The following is a 17,093-nucleotide window of genomic DNA, read 5'->3' as shown; positions in this document are numbered from 1 at the left end:
CCCTTACGGCCCCGGCGGGCCGACGCGCCGACCCCTTCTGGCCGAGTCGCCGGAGCCCGACGCAGCCGCCGCGCGCGAGGAGCCCGCCGCTCCCGCCGTCCGCGCGGCCTCTCGGGCCCGGGGAGACCCGTCCCGCCGGCGGGACTTCACCCCGAGTCCCCACACGCGCTCTGAGGGTCGGGGCGGAGCCCGCAGGCGCGGCGGGGGCGGAGCCGGGCGCGCGCCCGGGGCGGGGGGCTCCCTCGGGGCCACGCCCGCCAGAGGCAGCTGGATCCCCCGACCACACCGCTGCCCTGAACGCCCGGAAGCCATGCAAACGCGAATAGGGGCGTCCCGCCGGCGCCGGGGGGTCCCAGCCTGGGAAGCTCCGGCCGCCGCCGAGGACGCGGGCGCCCAGCGGGGAGGCCCGCAAAGGGCGGGGCGGCCTCCCTGCCCCCCGCGGCCCCCCTCAGCCCGGGACTGCGGTGAACCCGCCTTTCTGCTCCCCGCTGTCTCTGGTGACTCCGCTCACCCCCGCCCCTCTGGCCTTGCACTGCAGTCTTCGTGTGCAGAAATAAATAATAAAGCTTTTTAAAAAAAATGCCTAAACGCCTCCATTTGCATTTAAAACTGCTGCAGGGCAGGGAGAGGTGCACCCCAGAACCCCAAACCTGGTGGCTCTAGAGGTTCTGCCATCCCCCTATCAAGACAAAACACTGCGCCCTGCAGGGGAGAGGAACTTTGAAAGGTTTAGGGCGCACGGAAACCGAATGAGGAACAAGGCGAGGGTAACTGAGGACAGCCAGGGAAGTTTATTTGCGCTCCCGGGCGAGGTTCAGGGACTCAGAGAGGGGAGTCCAAGAACTCGCCCTCCAAAGTGGGGCGAGCGGGCTTTTATGCCCCTCCGCAGGAGTGAAAAGTTTTTAGGGGAAGTCCAGCTCTGGGAGTTGTTGGCACAGAGGTTACTGATCGGTATATGGCCTTCCTGCCCCCCATGAACTTATTTGATTAGGTGTCGGGTTCTTAGCCATTGGTGGGTTTTCTTGAGAAAAGCCTCTGCCTTAGGTTTCCGATTAATGCAGAAAGGAGAGAGTGTAGTTGTCAAATCAGTCACCCCCATCAACCACCCCTTCCTGGGTACGTGTCTGGCCAAACAGGGTCGGCCCAACACAGGTCTAAAGTACCTTCCAGCTGGGACCCCTAGCAGAGGGTCAGAAAGAGTGAGACAAGAAAGGGAGGAAGGGAGCAAAATCAAAATCAAGATAAAAGCTGCCATTAACCTTCCCTGGGAGGTCGCTCACCTGCATCTGTTCCCCCAGTCCAGAGCCCAGCAGCAGCCTCAGCTCTTCACCTGTCTCTCTCCACTGGCCTCCTCCAGGTCGCCTTCTGGCGCCCCATCTGCTGCCTTCCCCAGTCATTCTCCTCTGCAGCTTCTCCTCCCTGCTCAGCTCCACCCTCCCTTGGGTGCAGCAGGGAGCCTGGAGCCTCCCCTTTGTCCTGGGCACCACGCTCATGATTATCTGGCTGTTGAAAGAGCAAGCGGCACGCAGAGGAAATGAAAGAAAAATGGACAGTGCATCGGAGGGCAAAGCAAAGGTTTATTTGCGCTCCCGGGTGAGGTTCAGGGACTCAGATAGGGGAGTCCAACAAGTCGCGCCCCAATGTAGGGCACGCAGGGTTTTATGCCTGTCCACGGGAGTGGAAATTTTTTCGGTGGGCAGTCCAATGGTGAGTAGTCCAATTCCGGGAGTTGTTAGTGCAGCCGTTGCTGATCCGTATCGGGGACTTTCTGTCCCATGTCCTTATTTGGTTAGATTTCGAGTTCCTGGCCATCGCTGGGTCATTTCCAAGAAATGCCTCTGCCTTAGGTTCCAATTCCCCCAGGCGCCTGGGGCATCACACCTGTGACCACAGGTAACCCACAAACTAGCCCCTCATTCCCCCCCAGCAATAATGATAGAAGTGTTTGCTTCACCCCTTCCTCTGTGCTTTAGCCCCTCACCCCTCCATACCCACCTCCTGGAGTCGGCTTTCCCAGCCTCCCCACCAGGAAGCAGCTCTGCCTTTCCCTCAATTTGGTCCTTCATGGACCTTCCTGATCCCCTTCCACCCTCCATCATTCCCAACTCCGTTTCTTTTCAGAAATCTGCCTGTTCTGCTCCCCACCCTTTCTCTCCTGGGGTAAAGGTTAAGTTCCTATAGCCAGGCTAATGGTTATGCTAATCCCTTCTGCCCCACTCCAGCTGCCAGCCTTGTGTGAACCAGGTTTCTTTTTTCTTTTTTTTTTTTTTAAGATTTATTTATGCATAGAAGTACTGGGGTACAGGCCACAGGTGTCAGGGGCAGTGGGCGGTGAGAGGATTCACCAGAGACAGAGTGAGAAAAGAACAGGCAAAGTGACTGAAATACAGTGTTGAGGAGAGCAGAGGGCCAGGCAGGAGAGGTCTGCTGTGCCATGTGGGTAGCTCCCTGGCCTGGGATAGATCTTGTGCTGCAGTGGCTGAGGACAGCTTCATAGGTTGCATCTTAATCCCTTGTGCCACCAGGGAGGTCCGGTTTCTGGTCTTCTGGCGCCTCCTTTTCAACTTTTCTATTCTTATCCTCCATCTTCATCACCCACCCAGCCCCACACCTCTGGCCTAAACTCTAATTCTTCGACGCAAAAAAAAAAGAAAAGAAAAAAGAAATAATCTAGAAAATGTGACCTTAAACCTGCGCTATTAAAATATTTCCTTCAGGGCCTCCCTGGTGGTGCAGGGGTTAAAGTCTCAGCGCTATCAAGCTATGGCCATTCCTGTGGCATGAGTTGGATCCCTGTTCTGCTCCCCACTCTGTGTCTGGTGAATACTCTCAGCTGCCCCCCATACCTCTGCCCGACACCCCAGTTCTTGTATGCATAAATTAAAAAAATCTTTAAAATATAGTAAAATAAAATGTTATGCTTGGACAAAGCCAACATAGGTATTACCCTTGGGGGACAGGAGACCGATGTTCCAGATGAATTCCTTCCTGCTCTGTACCCTGGGGCAGATTTGCTGCCGAGCACTCTGTGGGCACCTAAGTATACACACATTTATGTGTAAATATATGTTTAACTATGAGCATATGTGCAATCATGTTATGTATTAAATATGTGTACCAATTAGGTATCAATCAATTTATTTGTGGTTTATGTATTTGTAGTTGAAGAGGGTGCTGGTGTTTCAGGGCAACCCCAATGTGAAATGGGCTGGCCTGCCGTGACCTATGCACTTAAATGGACTTAGAATGAGACTCAACTGCAGATACACAAAAAGGTTAAAAAAGGGTTTATTTACAAGAAAGGGAATATGAAGAAAGGAATGACTCGGGGGAAAAAGAGAGATTGATAAATGCGTCCTAACAGTTCCACTGAGCTGCACCCCACTAGCACGCTGAAGGCCGGCGGAAAACCAAGGACCCCTAAGGCCCAGGTGTCTGGTTATACACCCAGCCTGACTGCTTAACTGCACCCTGGGGACCCAGCAACCCTCCCTTGGCTGGTGATGACATCGTGGGATCTGCAGACCTTGATGTTTTGCATCTTTTTTGGTCTGGGGTGGGGGTGGGGTCCATAAAACTTGTTTGTAGGGACCATTCGGATATTCTTTCCCCCCAACACTGGCACTGAGACCCCATGTCCTACTGTAAGGGGGGGGGTCCCCTGGAAGAGGGAAGTTTCTCAGTTCCCTGCCTCACCCAAGGGAGGTTGGGGCTGAGCAGGGAGATGACAGGAAAGCAGGATGGAGGCCAGGAGACCTGGAGGCGGCACCTGCAGCAGAGATACATGTGGCAAAATGCACTTGCTTCTTGGACCTGAACTAGTTGACATAGATGTGGGGGAGAAGCCCTGGGCAGCTTAAAAATGGCAGCTTTTATCTTGATTTGGCTCCTGTTGTCCCAGACGTGCTGGCCCCTTCCGCCTGTTTCCTATGGGTCTCCTTAGAGCAGGCTTGGGCCGCAGTGGTGCTGTTTTGGGACAACCCTGTTTGGCAGGACATTTCGTCACCAGGGGATGTAAGTTGGGGTGACTGATTTGAAAACTATATTCTTTGCCTTTTCTGTATTGCACACTAATCGTATTAAGTTCTTTTCCCTTAAAGGTCTTACATGTTTTGTATTGATGCAGAAGATGGTACGAACCTGTTTAGAGCGGGCAGGAGACCCATGTCAAGGGTAAGGATGCCAAGGCCCATGCGCCTGGATCAAAATGCCATGAATTAAGGAGGAAGACGAGATGCCACCCCTTGCAAGGCCCCCACATCTGAAGGGCGGGGGTGGATGGAGAGGCCCACCCGAGGCCTAAGCTGGGCAGTGTGGTTTTCTTGGAAGAACATGATGGGGGATGCTCTTCAGCTGGTCGGAGACCTCAAGCATTGAACCCTGTGGGTCTGCTAAGCCTAACAGGCTGCTTGGGCATCATGTTGGGTACATTCAGTTCTGCATTCAGATACAAGGTCAGAACTGCCCAGTCAGTCAGTTATAGGAGCCCAACTCTTCACAGCACTGTGCTCAACCACCTGCGCCACCAGGGTTGGCCCTGGGGATGGTCCTCTATAAATCCATTGATGACAGGTAGTTCTTTTTAAAAAAAAAATATTTTTATTTAATTATGCATACAAGAACTGGGGTGTAGGCCAGAGACACAGGGGTAAGAGGATTCATCAGAGTGGGGAGTAGAACAGGTGGAAATACTGAAATCTACTGCTCAGGGTAGCAGCGGGAGAGACAGGAGAGGCCATATGTGGGTCAGCACCCTGGCCACTGATCCAACTCAGTCCCCAGCGCTGCCAACATCATAGAGCTGAGATTTAACCCCTATGCCATTGGGGAGGCCCAGACTGATGGCGGTTTTGGCAGAAGCATGTGTGCAGGAATGGCGGGTCTGAGTCACTAGTGCCCTACACCTACCCCTCCATCATTCCTGCTATTACCCAAGGCACACATTTCACTTCTCTGAGTACATAATGCTACACCAGCACTTTCATGTCCTCCACGCCTCCCTGTACAGAGTGTCTAACCTCCTCAAAAACTATTTTCAGTTTCCAATCCAGAATGGATATCTAAAGGAGTCTGCACATTGCCTCAAGTCTTAATCTTTCTTCATTCAATTCCTAGGCCTCCTTCATTCTAGGCCTCCACACCTAGAACCAAATTTAAAAGCTTCTTCATCTTTACTTCACACATGCCAAAGAGAAGCATGTCACTTCTGTGTACGTGAACACTCATTACGAATGAGGCCCTTTAGTCCTTCACCAAAAGTTAAAATTAGCCTTCCAGAACATTCAGACAGCAGTGTGGGCTAGCAAAAACATAGGCAAAAATCTTCATTTCTAACCCTAAGCCTTCCATGTGGACTCATGGTACCGGCTTCCCCCTGTGACTCTCAAGGAAAGCTGGAAGGTCGCAAGTACTCCAGGGCCACAGAGTGGAAAAGTCATAGAGGGCAGTTTTTAGTGACCTGCTGGATTAATGTTTACCACTTGTGTTTACAATCTCCTGGAGAGGTCAGGTACAGGATTGACTGAAGGTCAAGAAGCGGGGGAAATATAGTTTGCATAAAACAAGAATATTGAAATTTTGAACTAATGGTCAGTCTTGCTAATCAAGGTTACAGTCTTGTGTGAGTTCTCTGATGCTGAGAGAGATGTGACTTACTGGAGAACGTTTTCTTGCATTCTTTACATTCATAGGGTTTCTCTCCTGTGTGAATTCTCTGATGTATCTTGAGATCTGACGGCCAGAGGAAAGTTTTCCTACATTTTTCACACTCATGGTGTCTTTCCCCTGTGTGAATTCTCTGGTGTTTCTTAAGGTCTGGCTGCCAGAAGAATGCTTTCCCACATTCTTTACACGCGTATTGTTTCACTGCAAGGTGAGAACTCTGGTGTTTCTTGAACTCTGTCCGCCAGGAAAAAGTTTTCCCACATTCTTCACATTCATAGGGTTTCTCTCCCGTGTGAGATCTCTGATGTATATTGAGGTATGACTGACACAAGAAGGTTTTCCCACATTCCTTACACTCATATGGCTTCTCTCCAGAGTGAATTCTCTGATGTATCTTGAAGTATGACTGCCTCAAGAAGGATTTCCCACATTCTTTACACTCATATGGTTTCTCTCCAGTGTGAATGCTCTGGTGTCTCTTGAGGGCTGACTGCATCAAGAAAGTTTTCCTACATTCCTTACATTCATGGAGTTGCTCTCCTGTGTGAATTCTCTGATGTATCTTGAAGTATGACTGCCACAAGAAGGTTTTCCCACATTCTTTACATTCATAAGATTTGTCTCCAGTGTGTATTACCTGGTGTCTCCTGAGGTCTAACTGGCCGCAGAAGGTTTTCCTACATTGTTTACATTCATAGGGCTTCACACTTCTGTGGATTCTCTGATGTCTCTGGAGGTTTGACTTCCAAAGGAAAGTTTTCTTACACCCTTTACACTCATAATGCTTCTCCCCTCTAAGAGGTGTCTGATGTTTATTGAGGATTGAATTCTCACTGGTCTTCCAACATTCATCAGGTTGCTCACCTGTTGTATTTTATAATCTTTAGTGAGCACAGATTTTTCACAGAAACTCTTTTATAAAGGATTAATTTATTTATGCATACAAGAGCCTGTGTGTAGGCCAGAGGGTTGGGGGGGAGGAGAGTTGGGGGGTGAGAAGATTCAGAGATAGAGTGGGCAGAATGACTGAAATACACTGCTGAGGGGAGCAGCAGGGAGTCAGGAGAGGTCTTTGCCATGTGGGTCAGCTCCCTGACCAGGGATTGAACTCGGGCTGTAGTGGCTGCCGATAGCTTCATAGTGCTGAGACTTAACCTGTGTGTGCACCACCAGGGATGCCCTCAGTCATGGCTTTTTAAGATACTAGAGGAAGATCTGTGGAACCAGAGATGGTGATACACCAAATTAGAATGACGCTGGGCAGTCCAAGATGAAATTGTGGGGATGATATGTGCCACTTGTCAAAGGTGCAAAGGAAAACCACCTCAGTGAGAAAGGACCACCTCAAATCCATTGGTGAAGATTTTAAGACTTGGGATCATTTTCAAAGGAGGATCCACAAGCAACTCACAGTCCTTCTGGATTGTTCGACAGATACATCCATCAGAGCTGAGACAGGAGGTGAGGCTGAACCCACACCTGCAGATGCTTCCATCAATCTCTTAAATAAATTGAAAAACTGTCCTCCCTGGTGGCGCAAGGGGTTAAGTCTCAGCACTATGAAGCTGTCCGCAGCCCCCGCAGCATGAGTTGGATTCCCAGCAAGAGAGCACCCACATGGCACAGCAGATCTCTCCTGTCTCGCACACTGCTCTCCTCAGTGGGATACACACAGCAGTGTATTTCGTCAATCCACCTGTCTGTTCCCACTCTGCGTCTGGATGAATCCTCTCACCCCCACCCCCCACAACTCTGGCCTACACTCTGTTCTTGTATGCATAAATAAATAACTATTTTATTTGCAGTAGCTGTGATAACTTCATAGTGCTGCATCTTAACCCCATGAGCCAGCAGGAAGGCCCATAAATATATAAATCTTAAAAATTAAATAAATTGATAATCACTTAAAAAAAGGTTGTTTAATGGAGGGCAAATTTGAGCCTCTAAGTAGAGAACTATTTCCTCACATTCTTGTTGGCCTGGAATCTTAAGCATTTAGTTTTTAAATTTTTATTGTTGATATAAATTTTAATTTAAATAATATAACATCCAATTTCCTTAACTTTGTACATTTACCAGAAACAAAGCTGTCCTTTTGTGCTTTCCTGGTAGCGTAGGGGTTAGGTCTCAGGGCTAACACCTCCGTGCCCTGAGTTTGACCCCGGCCAAGGCGCTGACCCACACAGGGTACAGCAGCCCTGGCTTGTCTTGCCAGCTGCTGCCTGTAGCAGTGCATTTTCATGGATCTGCCTGTTCTCCTCCCCACCCAGTCTCTGGTGAGCCCACTCACCCCCACCCCTACCACCACCGCTGGCCTACACTCTAGGCCTGCTGTGCCAAAATAAAAGGAAAAAAGTAAAAAAAAAACAAAAAACAAAAAACAACAACTGTCCTTGCGCTTGGCAGTGGAGGGAAGCGTCACTTACCCACGGACACCAGGGTCCTGTAGGTCTCCAGCATCACATCCCTGTACAGGTCCTCTGAGCATCGTCCAGGTCCTGCCACTCCTCCCGGGTGAAGTTCACAGCCACGTCCTCGAATGATACCTTTGCCTGTAATGGCACAGGGCGGGGTCACGAGAGCGGGAGGTCTGGTCGTTCATTTCTTTTGAGTGTGTTTTATCTCGTACAGGATGCCCCTCGCTTTGGACTCTACGTTGTGTGATAAGAGATATAGCAGTAGGAACATCCTACCAGGTTTTGTTAATAAAGATTTATTTATGTACAAAGAACCAGGGTGTAGGCCAGAGATCAGAGGGGTGAGAGGATCACCAGAGAGAACTGGGGAGCAGAACAGGTGGATCTCTGAAATTCACTGCTAAGGGGAGAAGTAGGCTGACAGGAGAGGTCTGCTGGGCCCTTGGGGGTTAGGCCCCTGGCCAGGCATTGAATTCAGGCCACAGTAGTCACAGCCTGAAAGCGCTGAGACTTAACCCAACACCCCTGGGGATGCTCCCTCTCTCAGTTTGAACCCACTGTTCCCAATATATGATGAGAGCTTCCTTCTCATAATTGGAAATCATTGTTTCAAGAATAAACACATTAAAAAAAAACCTGCTCCCCTAAAGATCTGTCACATGGTTTGAAGAATGAAGTATAAACACAAAACAGGAATGAAGTCTTAGAGAAGATGTGTCAAGAACATGCTGACTGTGTATTTGTCCAGACCCATAAAACCTAGAACAGCAAGAATAATCACAATGAAAACTATGTGCTCTGGTGATAACGATGAGTCACTGTTGCTGTTTGACTGTAGCCCATGCACCATGCTAAGGGGGCAGTGTTAAGGTGGAGGCAGCGGTGTTTGGGGGTGAACAGAGAGTATATTTGAAGTCACTGCACATCCTGTTGAATTGTGATGTGAAACGGAATATGCTATAAAAATTAAGTCCATTAGGAACGGGCAAATGAGGGGCCTCCTGATGGCCCAGGGGATAAAGTCAGCGCTGTCAAGCTATCAGCAGCCACAAGGCATGAGGTCAATGCCTGGGCAAGGAGCTACCCACATGGTGCAGCAGACCTCTCCTGTCTTCCTGCTGCTTCCCTCAGCAGTGTATTTTAGTGGAAACACCTGTTCTGCTCCCCACTCTCTCTCTGGAGAATCCTCTTACCTGCCCCCCCACCTCTGGCCTACACCCCAGTTCTTGTATTCATGAATGAAATACATCGTTTTAAATAAAGAAAGAAATGGCCAATGAGGGCTTCCACAGAAGTGTAGCAAATGATTCGAGAACCCAACGGTGTGAGACTTGACTGTAACTTGGGTTACTGGTGAGCCTCACAACAGAGTGATGAGGGCTACACTAAGTGGGTCTGCAGCGCAAAGGAGCAGAGGAAACATGCGCCAGAAAATAGAACTTTCCACAGCCTGCTGCACAACCCAGGTGTGGGGATCAGCTGAGAGAAGCGCCAGGGCAGCAGCTGCAGGGCCTGCATGCGAGTCCATCCCCAGACACGGCAGGTGTGAGTCCTGCGTCTGTGAGGGCCTTCCCAGAGCTACCTGAGACCACGGGATTTAGCAACTGCACAAAAACCTTGTCAAGCTGGGCGTTAGCACCAGAGAGCCGTCACCACCGCGGGATGCTGGGTGCTCATTTCCAGAGGGGTCACGAGACAATGTCCACGCCGTCCTCTGTGAGACCCTACACTCCACAGACTCTGGGGCCTGCCACGGCCCGTGTCCCGGGGGAAGGCAGCGGGCCTTCCTGCAAAGGGTGGTTCACCAGGTCACGGGCGTGTCCATCTCTTCCCACAGCACCAGGTGAGCAGAGACTTGTGCTCTCTCCAGCCCCCGCCCTCCTGCTGACGCCGCCTTCCCCTTGTGTGCGTGTCTGGGCCCAAAGCAGGTCACGTGGCTGCTTCCCCATTTACTCTGGGGCCCTCGTGAAGCTCGTCAAGCACAAGCAGAGCGACTAGACACATAAGGAGGAAACAGCTCACCCGAGGCGTGGCCATGGCAGGTGCCCGCAGAGACGCACGGAGGCTGCGGAGGCCGAGCCGGGCAGTGGCCGGGCGGGTCGGGAAGAGATGGGGCGGCGGGTCCCGCCTGTGCTGCCTGAGCTCGCGGCGCGTCCGCTGAGAAGGCAAAAGCGAGAGTCTGTCCAGCAGCGTTTCACACTTGGGGAAGGGGCAGGAAGGGACCGGCAAGTCCAGTCACTGGTAGAATTTAGATTTAAATTTACCCTGAAGGACAGAGACGCACATCTGCCCTGCTGCTTTACCCGCACGGTGCTCAGCACTGACTCACTTTCCAGGGACCCGGAGCACCGCGTTTCCCCCCGTGATCCTACAGAGCAGCTGCACGTCATGCACACTTGGGGGGTTCCCCTTCATGGTCCCAAAGACTAGCTTCCCGGTGTCCCTCCCCTCGGGGTGTCTAAGCCAACACCGACCTGGGCCTGGCCCTGTGACCAGCTTTGGTCAGAGGGAAATCAGCACCCACAGTGCTGGGTGAGCCTCTGGCAGCACCGTCACCTCCTGAGGACCCCAGGGTGGCCTGTGCGGGGCGCCAGATGAGCCAATCCCCAGAAAACCACTCAAGAGTAAGTGACATCAACTAAAAGTGATCAGCAGCCAAGGCTCCAGATGACGGCCTCTCGCGTGTCTTCCAGGCCACGCCAGCCCAAGAGCGGAGCCAGGATGTTGGTGGAAATGGACAGTTGAGCAAACTGCATGTGAAATACCTCGACATTTCCACAAGAAGCTAAAACCTGAATAACCATGTGGTTCCACATTTCCACTCCTGGTGTACCCCCCAAATGACTGGGAGTAGTTTTCAAATTAAAGCCTGTACAGGGGCCTCCCTGGTTGCGCAAGAGGTTGAGTCACAGCACTATAAAGTGATCACAGCCACTGCTGCAGGAGTTCGATCCCCAGCCAGGGAGCTACCCACATGGCGCAGCAGACCTCTCCTGTCTCCCCGCTGCTCCCCTCAGCAGTGGATTTTGGTCAGTCTGCCTGCTCTGCTCCCCACTCTATCTCTGGTGAATCCTCTCACCTCTGGCCTGTACCCCAGATCTTGTATGCATAAATAAATAAATCTTTAAAAAAGAAAGAACAGAATAAATTTAACCGAGACAAAAATCTGTACAAGGAAAAACTATTAAATACAGTTGAAACAATAAAAAAGAGGACAACGGAATTTTTCATTTCCAAGAAATTGAAAATACAAATGAATGGGGAGACGTCAGCCCGGCGAGTCCGCCCTCCTGCAGCGCCCCGGGACCGCCGCCCGAGCCCCGCAGCGTTTTCCACAGACGCGGACGCGCCGGGGAAGGGTCTGGGCAGAGGCGGGGGGGGGGGGGGGGGGGGGGGGGGAAGGGGGGCGCCAGGCTCCCTGGAGCCGGGGCCGGCGGCATCTGCGCCCCGACTTCGGCCCGTCCCCCCGCACCGGGCGGCCACCGCAGTCGGGGCGCGGGGGGCCGGGCCGCGAAGGCGGGAGCCGGGCGGGCCGGGCGGGGAGGCCGCGCCTTGCGGCAGAGGAGACGGTTCCCGCGGCGGGCGCACCCCCACCCCGCGGACCCCCCAAACCCGGTGAGGCCGGGGAGCCCTGGCAGGCTCACCCCTTCCTTTCCAGGACGCCCCGCGGGGACCCCTGTTGGCCTCCGCGTGCCCGCCCGGGCGCAGGGGACGGGGGGGGGGGGGGGGGCGGGGGGGGTCCCCTCTGGGGAGACGCCCTGGAGGGATCGGGGCGCAGCCGCTCAGCCAGGGCGCCCGGACGCGGCTTCGCCCTCCTGCCCGCAGACCCGGGCGCGGGGGGCGGGGTGTGACCCCAGAAATGCTCACACCGCGCTCCCCACACGGCACCCCCCCCCCCGTCCACAGGGACCGAGACACCCCGACGGCCCAGGGCGGCCCCGAGACCCGCACCCCGGGCTCGGCAAGGCGCGAGACCCGCACCCCGGAGCAGCCGGGGCAGGGGCGCCCTCGGGGGCGGACGGGGACCCGGGGTCACGCTCAGGTAGGAACGAGGGGGCCTCCCTGGTGGCGCGAAGGGTTAGGACGCAACCTATGAAGCTGTCCGCAGCCTCTGCAGTACGAGTTCGATCCCCGGCCGGCCAGGGAGCTACCCACACGGCGCAGCAGACCTCCCCTGTCTCCCCGCGGCTCCCCTCACAGTGTATCTCAGTAGATCCACCTGTTTTGCGCCCCACTCTGTCTCTGGTGAGTCCTCTCACCCCCCACACCTCTGGCCTGCCCCCCAGTTCTTCTGTGCATAAATAAATCTTAAAAAAAAGAGAGACAATGAACCCGGAGCCCAATGTTCCCCCAGGCCCCAGAATGCATCCTCAGGAACCCCCACCCACCCCGGCCCTGGGTTTCCCCCCGGACCCCGCGCAGGAGTCGCGGGAATGGACGCGCGCACCGTCCCGCACGCTCAGCTCACCTGTGCTCAGGCCAGCAGGTCCCGATCCTGCGAACGCAGATGGAGCCGCCTTCTGGCTGCTGGGAAGCCGGGTTCACGCTGGCGAGGAGGTCACCCCAAGTTCTGGACAGCCAGCGCGGGGGCGAGCGGGCTGCGGAGCCCACGGCGGGGTGAGTCGAGGGCAACGCGCCGGCGCGGGGCGGGGCCTCCTCGCGGCCACGCCCACCCAGCGCTGGTGGTGCCCACCTGGGGACACAGGTAACCTAGAATTTGAGGAAGACGTTACAAGGGCAAAGCGACTCCACCTGCATTTAAAACCACACCCAGGATTACTGGGCTGTGACCAGAGATAATCCACAAACCAGCCCCTCACCCCAGAGAAGTGGTGTGGGGGTCACCCCCTCCCCGGTGCTCTGCGCACCTGCCCCCCACACCCACCTCCTGGGATCCCCGCTTTCCCAGCCTCGCCTCCGGGGCCGGCGCTGCCCTTCTCTCCAGGTGTCCTCCAGGGCCCTTCCCGCCCCCCTTCCACCCCGGGGCACCCCGCCCGGCTCTGCGGGTGCTTCTTGCCACAAACTTGCTCTTCGCAGAGGAGCCTCGGCAGCTCTTTCCCGCTGCTGCTGTCTGTGCCGGAGTCGTCTCGCCTTCCCTTTTCCTGACCAACCCATCCCTTGAAAATGCGCCCTTAGGGACTCCCTGGTGGCCCAGGGGTTGGGTCTCAGGGCACTATCACCCCTAGGACACGAGTTCGATCCCAGGCCAGGGAAGAAACCCAAAAAGAACAGCAGACCTCTGCTGTCTGGACGCTGCTCCCCTCAGCAGAGTATTTCAGCAAGTCCGCCTGTTCTGCTCCCCACTCTGTCTCTGGTGAAGCCTCTTGAAGTCATTTTTTGAGGTGTTGGGGTCAGAGAGCGGGGTCCTTGGGTTCACACTGGGAATAGTTTCACCAGAGCTCCCCTTTCAGCGGCACCAGCAAGTTTCCCAGGCAAGTTACCCCAGGACACAGGCTTGTTAGTTACACCCAAAAGAGCATTGTTATGCAAAAAAGGGGGGAAAAAAGGTGTCTACATCCTTGCACAGACACCAGGGGGCAGAAGGCGCCCCACCAAAAAGGACAGATTTGGGAGGCCTGCGTGGTCCCAGGCAGGCAGCCCTGGGAGGCACCGCCTCTGCTGAGGGAGTCAGTACAGAGAAGCGCCAGCAGGCGGACAGGAGGGCTGCGGCCCTGCAGAGGGACAGAGTGGGTGGCGGGGAGCTCCCCCCTAGGCAGAAGGGCCACAGCTCCTCTCTACAGAAGGAAAAGTTTGGTGAAAAGAAGCAGCCGCATCGTTACAGGGGTGCAGAAGGGCTGCTCTCCCTCGCCAGCACAGACAGAGCCTTGGTATCGTCTTCTCTTGGGGAGGGACGCACACTGATGCGGTTACAAATGACTCTCAGATAACAATTCGCAAGTTAGTCTTCCCCCATTGCTTGCAATTTCCCCCTTTTTGAAGTTTGTCTTCTTGCATTCCAAGGAGTTGAAGAAAGCAAGCTGGCGCCCACCCGTCTCAGCGCCCCCCCTGCCCCCCCGCCCCTTTGCAGACCCTGGCCCACCTTCCCCTGTTTTCCCTTTGTGTAAACACCCTGCACTCTGCCGAAGGGCAGGACGGTGTCTTTCACCCGTGAGCCTGCTGCCTCCTCATTTGTCCACACATTAAACCACTTTCCTTTTCCTCAAACTGTTTCCTTCTATTGGCTGAGGGAAACTGAGGCCTGCGTTCTGTATCCCTATCTCTCCAAAAGCAGCACCGAAGTGGGATGAATGTTGGGGAAATTCAAAAGCCCACTAGACGCCTGGAGTGAGGGTCCCTGTAAGGCTTCTGCAGATTTGTCAGCCTCGGGACAGGCTGGCAGCTGGGGTTGCCGGATCCCCCATCCCCCGCCGGCCTCAGCAGGATGTCCACTCCCCTTCTGCCCCAGCCTCCCAGCCCCGCTCCACACGGCTACTTGATAAATGTCAGGGCACAGGGGAAGGTGAATGAGGCTGCCTTGGGTTTGGCTTATTCCAACAAACCCTCCTCTGATTCTGGAGTTAAAAGGAATCATCCGAAGGGTCACTGCGGGATGTCTGGGATGTCTTTCCACCTCCGTTCCCTCAGCCTGACCACTCCCCACCCCAGGGTCCCAGCAGAAATGACTGTGCATGTCCCAAAGGGGCTATGTGCTGCTGGGCTCCAGCTGAAAAGAATCCCGGGAGCTCCAGATGTGGGAACTGGGGAGTTTCGCAACCTCGTCTCCCACCCCTATAGACACCCAGGGGCACTAACTGCTCTCTGCTGGCATATTTCCAGTTCCGGGAGCTCACTGATTCCAGCAACAGTCTGTCGTCCTGGTGAGTTTTCTTGGACTTCCAAGTTCACCCCTGGGGCCTACCACTGGCTTCCCGACTGGGCTAACGTATTTGAAGACATGGACTGAATTTGTATTGGGCAACACCTCCTTTATACTGTGGCATCGTCTACTTGCTGATGGTATTCAAAATAATCATCTGTGGCCTCCCTGGTGGTGCAAGTGGTTAAGTCTCAGCACTTTGAAGCTGCTGGCAGCCACCGCAGCACGAGTTGGACACCCCCCTCCCTCCCGAAAGAGCTGACCCACATGGCGCAGCAGACCTCTCCTGTCTCCCCACTGCTCCCCTCAGCAGTGTATTTCACTGGATCCACCTGTTCTACTCCCCACTCTGTCTCTGGTGAATCCTTACTCCCCATACCTCTGGCCTACACCCCAGTTCTTGCAGATAAGAACTGGCACCTATTTACTATAAATAAAAATTAAAATGTTCTCTTATCTTCTATTCCACTGGTTAAAAATGAGTTATTTGGGTGAAAGGGAGGCCACTATGACCACAAACTCTTCTTTGCTAGCTGGAGGTTGATCAGAGACAAACCCGTTCCTCTTACGCAGTTCATAGTCTTTAGCTTCATGGCAGAAAGAAGTCCACTAGCAGCTACACGGCACAGGAAATACCTTTTATTGTTCTGTACACTTCTTTTTCCATGAAGAGAACAGCTTTTAAAATAAATCCACAGGAGACAGAGACATCGGCCTGACATTGGGACCGTCCGCGACAGAGCAGGCACCGCTGCAGCTGTCCTTATTTACAAGGAAGTGGAGAAACGGAGAATGGGGGCGGGCACCCCACCAACCTCACTGCACCAGGGGCCTGGCGACCCTTGCCATTGTAGCAAGAAGGGTTCTGCCGTCCACACAGCTGTGGAGCCTGGGCCGCACGGGGTGGTGGGGTGCGCAGGGCGATGGTTACCCTAGAAATCCTCAGGACCAAAGGGTTGGATCAGAAAGCAAACAAAAACCACGTGTTCCTGGCATCAGCTGAAGAAATATTAGAGAAAGAGGAACTACGGAATGCACAGAAAAACCAAGTTGCCCAGTCCAGAAATCTGACATCTCTCTGCTTGATGCATGATCGGTCGCTGGATGATTCTGGAGAGCCCCACAGTAAAAGGGGTGCTTCTCTCACTGTGCGGGGACACAGACTGCTGTTGCAGAAACGAGAATTTTTTCCCCACTGGATGCGATTTTTGATAATCTGATCTAACCTTTGCCTTTACTGGGAAAGAACTTGGAAGCCCAGAGAGGTGAAGCCACTCTCCTCGGGACACCAGCCAGGCAGCTGTGGACCCAGGGCTGTGCAGTGCTAAACGCTGTGCTGTTCCCAATTCCCCACACTCCCTCTCTGTTCTCCATTCCATGGTTTTCAAAGACATAAATGAACAAATGACACGAGCTCAATGGGCTTCTTTACAAAGAAACGACCTCTTTGGTAAGAATGCTTCTGTCTCGCATTTCCGTTGCAAAATGGATCATATGGCAAGAGACTGGCTCCCTGGCCAGGAACCCCTTGAGCGTTAAGGCAGCTTGGGGCACTTGCCTTCAGCGGGGTAAGTGATCAGAGTGGTCGTGCCCCCTCCCTTCGCCTCGATGGCGTGCAAAGACACACGGCGTGGATTTTAACGCGGTGGTTTCAAACATATCGTGCATTTTGTGCAAAATAATCATTTAAAATCTGGTAAAATATCAAAAGTGTCGCATACAGTACACAGGCGCCCCCTCATCCTGGGTCACCTCTGCTATCCAAAAAAAGAAGGGCCACAAAAACAGAAGTCAAACATGAGAAGGTGAAGCACAGACTCCCTCTCCGTGAAGTGTGGTGGAAGGTGAGCCCAGCACTCCCTTGAGAAATTCTGAGGGCTTCCTGGGCACCCCCACCCTGCCAGGGGCCCTGGCGCAGGAGCCACCTTCCGCCACAAGAGGGCAGCACCATGGCGCTGTTGGCGTTGGGTCAACGAGCACCGCAGCTCCTTGCGCCCTGGGGACAGGAGAGCCACCTGCAGGCGGGGGGGAGCACTGCAGGCTCTCTGGAGCGGACCACGAGGTCCACAAGACACCAGGGCTTTTTGGTGGCTGGCCTTTCAGCCAAGGGGACGCAACTTTTCAGATCCCACCGTTCCAAAGAGTGATTCTTTTCATCCAAAGAGAGCAGAGAAACACTTTTCTCTCCGGCAACA

This window comes from Talpa occidentalis, unplaced genomic scaffold, assembly GCF_014898055.3.
Source record: "Talpa occidentalis isolate TD23 unplaced genomic scaffold, MPIMG_talOcc4v2.1 talOcc4.17, whole genome shotgun sequence".
In the NCBI taxonomy this organism is placed as follows: Eukaryota; Metazoa; Chordata; class Mammalia; order Eulipotyphla; family Talpidae; genus Talpa; species Talpa occidentalis.
This window is presented reverse-complemented; position numbering follows the sequence as displayed.